This window comes from Asparagus officinalis, chromosome 8, assembly GCF_001876935.1.
Source record: "Asparagus officinalis chromosome 8, Aspof.V1, whole genome shotgun sequence".
NCBI classification, from domain to species: domain Eukaryota; kingdom Viridiplantae; phylum Streptophyta; class Magnoliopsida; order Asparagales; family Asparagaceae; genus Asparagus; species Asparagus officinalis.
The window spans coordinates 32,845,027-32,851,026 of record NC_033801.1 but is presented as its reverse complement, the minus strand read 5'-3'; positions in this window follow the sequence as shown (position 1 = coordinate 32,851,026).

Genomic DNA, 6,000 nt, shown 5'->3' with positions numbered 1-6,000 from the left:
AAATAGCCTCCTTCACAACCTCCGTAATCCCCATATACTCTGCCTCCATCGTAGACAAAGTCACCGTAGACTATAAGGTGCATCTCCAACACACCGGCATACGGGTCACAGTGAACACATACCCCGTAGTAGACTGACGCTTATCCAAATCCCCGACATAATCCGAATCAACGTAGCCAATACATTACTACCTACCTGTAGTGTCTTGTTCATAAACTAAACCAACATTGAGCGTACCTCGAATGTACCTCAAAATCCATCTCACAGCATCCCAATGACCCACTCCTGGATCATGCATGTACCTCAAAACCATGCTCACCGCCTGTGATAAGTCCGGCCTCGTATAGATCATCGCATACATCAAGATCCCAACCATGCTTGCATATGAAGTCTTTGACATCAACTCTCTATCTTCAACTGACTTCGATGAAAGGTCAGCTGAAAGCTTCAAATGGGCTCCTAATGGTACACTAACTGGCTTCGTATCCATGTTAATATGAAATCGTTGTAGAACCTTCTTCAAATAAGCCACATGTGTCAAACAAATTCTTCCCTTCTTCTTGTCTCGGTTGATCTCCATCCTTAAAATGTGATTCGCCTCACCCAAATTCTTCATCTCAAACTCTTTTGAAAGCTGTGCTTTCAACTTATCTATAGCAGATCTGGAAATAGAGGAAACCAATATGTCATCGACATAAAGTAACAAATAGATGTACACACATCCTTTCAACTTACGAAAATATACGCAAGGATCAAACTAGCTCCGAGTGTACGAATGACCAATCATAAAACCATCGAATCGCCTATACCACTTTTAAGGAGACTGCTTCAAACCATATAGCAATTTCTTCAATCTGCAAACCAATTTTTCTTTCTCTGCAGCTCAGAATCCCAATGGCTGAGTCATATATATTTCTTTATCAAGATCACCATGAAGAAATATCGTCTTCATATCTTACTGATCTAACTCCAAACCATACTGTGCCACCAAAGCTAGCAAAATCCGAATTGAAGGGTGCTTCACCACCGGAGAGAAAACCTTATTATAGTCAATACATTCCTCCTATGTATAGCCCTTCACAACTAACCTAGCTTTGAACCTTAATGGAGTGCCCTCAATGCCCTCCTTCTTTGTGTATACCCACTTGCAACCAATTGCCTTCCGTCCCTTTGGAAGCTTAACAAGCTCCCAGTATCATTCTTATGAAGAGACATCATCTCCTCCTGCATAGCTACCTGCCACGAATCAGCCTCCAAACTCTGCTCGGCCTCTCTGAATGTAGTAGGCACTATCTCATCGATACTTTCCGCCGGAAGTGCATACGCAACTATGTCGGCATACCGTGCTGGCAACCGTATGTCTCTCCTCTGTCTCTGAACCGTAATAGAATCCTAAATCTGAGCTGTCAGTCCCTGGTCCTGCATAATTTTACTCGTATCCTCCTCATCATCATCGTGCTCACCTGGTGTTACCTCAGTCGGCACTCTAATGGATACTATACCATCTGGACAATGTGGAGCTGCATCGATCTCCACCACCTACGATATCTCCTCTGTCGGGTCACTCTTTATCTGATGAGAATCGGGAAGCTTCAAGATAGAAGCATCATCAAACGTGACGTCTCTACTTAGCACAATCTTCCTATCAACTGGATCCTAAAACTTGTATCCCTTGACACCATGCTTGAATCCTACAAATATGGCCTTCCTAGCTTGAGGTTCTAATTTATTTGTTCTCTCATGATAAAATGCAGGGCATCCAACTACCTTGAGCTGGTCATAATCGTGTTTTGGCTCTCCCGACCACTTCTCCATAGGGGTTTTCCCCTCAATCATAGATAAAGACAGCCTATTAATGAGGTGGCTCGCATATGTAAGTGTCTCAGCCCAAAAGATCTTCTCCAAACCACTCTGCGATAATAAACATCAGACCTTCTCCAGCAAAGACTGATTTAGCCTCTCTGCTACCCTATTCTATTGCGGTGTATGACTAATCGTGAAGTGTCTCTCTATACCCTCATCTCGACATAGCTACAAAAAGGGGTCTAAAGTATATTCACCACCATTATCGAATCATAACGTCTTGATCTTTCTCCCAGTTTACAGTTCCAATCTTTTCTTCCACTCCACAAACAAATCTAGGACTTTATTTTTATGCTTCATGGTGTATACCCAACAATGCCTAGAATAGTCATCTACAAACGTGACGAACCAATATCGACCACTAAGTGATGCAGTCTTGGTTGGACCCTAAACGTATGTGTGTATGTAGTCCAGGATGCCTCTTGTCCTATGAATGGCCATCCTGAACTTCACCTTCGTCTTCTTGCCAAGAACACAGTGCTCACAGAATTCTACTTTACCACTCTTGGCTCCCTTCAATAGTCCTTGCTTGCACAGCACGTGTAGTGACTTCTCGTCTGTGTGCCCTAACCTATAATGTCAAAGCCTGCTCATGTTCGTCTCTGAAATAGCTAAAGCAACCTGGCCAATTTCGATGCTCCCCTTTAGATAGTATAAATTTTGACTACGGACTTCCTTCATCACCACTAAAGATCCCTTAGTAACCTTTGCTACAGCATCCTCAAAGATCATCTTGAAGCCATTCGCCTCCAAAGCTCCAACTGAGATAAGATTCTTCTTTAGCTGAGGAACGAATCTCACCTCCTTTAATTCACGGACTACTCCATCGTGCATCCGAATATGCATGGTACTTATCCCACAAATGTCACAGGATTGACCATTTCTCATGACAACAACACCCCCATCGAGTCTCTCAAACTATGCAAACTAATCTCGCCTAGGAGTCACATGATAAGTAGCACCAGAGTCAAGCATCCAATCTGATGCATCCAAATGGTTCACCTTCGGAATAATCAAAAGAGAAAAGCTCGAATCATCGGAATCATCGCCTTTCGCAACGTTCACTTCATTGGCCTTCGGGCCCTTTTCTTGCTATTCTCCTTCTTCTTGAGCTTCGGGCAGTCTCTTTTTCAATGTCTCTGCTCCTTACAGAATGTACATTGGTTCTTTGCTAATTGGTGGTGGCTTCTTGACTTTGACCTCCCTTTATTATCACCTTTTGGATATAGGCTTCTACCTCTCGTCAACAAGGCCTCGCCTGAAGTACTACCACGAGAAGTCTCCTTGTCCTTCCTCCTCGAATCATAATTCGTCAATGCATTAGTAATTTCACTATAGCTGATAAAAGATCTCTCGTTCAACAAAGTGAGTATAAAGGTATCATACTCCTCATTCGGTAAGGAGCCCAATAAGATAATAGCCTTATACTCATCCGATATCTTTTCATTAACATTCGCCAAGTCCGACAACAACTTCGTATAGTTGTTCACATGAGCCGCAAGTGAGGTGCCTCTGGACATCTGGAATCTGAATAACCTACGCAGCAAATGCAACTTGTTCTCAACACTCTTCGTAAGGTACTTATTGTTAAGAATTTCTCATATCTTTATCGCAAACATCACCCCAATCACATCATACTTCAGCTCCTATTCCAAACAAGACCTGATCATCCTACAAGCGTTCCTATTCATCTTTTCTCATATCGTCTTATCATATTTTGGTGGTTTCTCGTGGGCCATGATGGTCTCCTCTAAGTTCTGAGCATTAAGCACATCCTGTACATCGCTTATCCATTAACCAAAGTTGATTTTACTGTCATACTTCACCATACTAATTTTGATGTTCTAAAAACCAACTTGAACTATACTTACCATCGACTTGCTGCTTTCACCTTCTTCTCCTATTACAAACTAACTCCAAGTTATAGAGAAAGATTCAAATTTTAATAGAAATTAAGAATTACTCAACTGAACCCTAGATCGGATTCCAAATAGATCTCATGTCCACACGAGGAAAGCGAAATCTCCAACGGTAACTCCTAATGCTATCTCCACCGAAGCCTAGAACTCCAAGAACCAAGCTTCACACAAGAATCTTCCTCCACCTAATTCCAAAATCCTAGATCTAAAATCGGAACTCTAATACCACTTGTTGTACGTAGCGGAAATTTCGACAGTACTTCGGCAGCACAACAAGAGAGTCAGGTCGCCATAGGAATTCTTGTTTCACAAAGGAAACAAGAACATTAAGTAAAATATCTCAACCGAGTGAGATAAGCTCTTCCTCTCATCAATTCTAGGACTGGCATGTCGAGGGAACCTAAATAAGCTATTACAAATCACACAAATAGCGAGACAAATAGTTTTACGTGGTTCAACAAATAGCCTACGTCCACAAGGAGATGATGGGGAGATTCCACTAAATCAAGGAGAGTACAAAGGGTTACAATCTTATAAAACTCACAAACTAACTCTCAACCAAAGCTCTCAACTTGCTCATAATATCTCCCTCTCACAATGCTCAAAAAACTCACAAACTAACTCTCAACCAAAGCTCTCAACTTGCTCATAATATCTCCCTCTCACAATGCTCAAAAGTCTCTCTAATCTCTGTTGCTCATAATATCTCCCTCTCACAATGCTCAAAAGTCTCTCTAATCTCTGATTACAACTCTCCTCTCTCTTGATGATTGATTCTAATCTCCATATATATAGAAAAACTAAAACCAAAACAGATTAGGAATCCTAAAACTAAAAACAAAATAAATTAGGAATCCTAATAACCTCATGTTACCAAAATAGATTAGGAATCCTATTAACCCCATGTTACCAAAATAGATTAGGAATCCTAATAGATTAGGAATACTGCTATCCAACAATTTACTGCTATCCAACAAATACTACAGCCAAGATTATTTGGTTGCAACAACTACTGAGTGACATGGGCATTGATTGTCTCTTCCCCACTCCTCTTTGTTGTGATAATCAAAGTGCAATAAAGATCATCACCAAGCTAGCGTTTCATGAATGCACATAACACATTGAGATTGATTATCTTTTTCATACGCTATCACTATTCAAAGACTAAGGCAATCTCTCTACCGTATGTTTGTTTTGAGCTCCAGTTTTACTGATTTCTTCACCAATGCTCACACATCCAAACATTATCAATTCTTACTTACCAAACTCTCAATGGTTTCTCTCAATGGTAGGTACAAGCAAAAGCAAGTAACTCATGGATGTGGAGGCAACTTTTAAAAGTAAGGGATATTTTGAAGAACAAGACTGGAAGTGTGGCTAACTTGATGAATTCTATAAATTGCTGTTGTATAAATATCAAAGTCAGTATCTCTTCTCTCTACAGGTTTATCTTCCAGCAACAGTCCTTGTTTGAAGGATATGAAACTATCTGGGGGGGATGGCATTATCCCAAGCATTCTTTCATACTATGGCTTGCATCCCTTTCTAGATTACTCACACAAGACAGACTATCATTATCCCAAGCATTCTTTCATACTATGGCTTGCATCCCTTTCTAGATTACTCACACAAGACAGACTATGTAATATGAGGATGCTAAGCTCAAACTTGGCTTGCATCCCTTTCTAGATTACTCACACAAGACAGACTATGTAATATGAGGATGCTAAGCTCAAACTAATGTGTATTATGTTCAGCTCAAGCTGAAACCTACAAGCACATTTTCTTCGATTGCCAATACTCAGCCAGTGTCTGGAATAAAGTGATGGAATGGATGAAATTCAATTGGAGATCATGCTCATGGGATCTGATTATGAACTGGTATAACAGGAACTTGAGAGGAAGAAACTACAAAAAGAAATTGAAGAGAATTGCACTATCTGTGTCAGTATACATGCGCTATGGCAAGAGAGGAACTACAAAATTTTTCAGCAGCTGAGAGCAAACAGAAGCCATGATAGCCTCTTCCGTGCAATCAAAATCAGTATTTATACAAAAATTCTGAATGATAGAAATCCACATTATATGTTACAGTTCATAGAAAATTTGTTATAAAGAAGACTGGATTTTAATATCAGTCTATTGATTGTATCTTAGATATGTACAAAACTTCTCATTCTTGGTGATGAATAAAAATTTACATTCATTGACCAAAAAA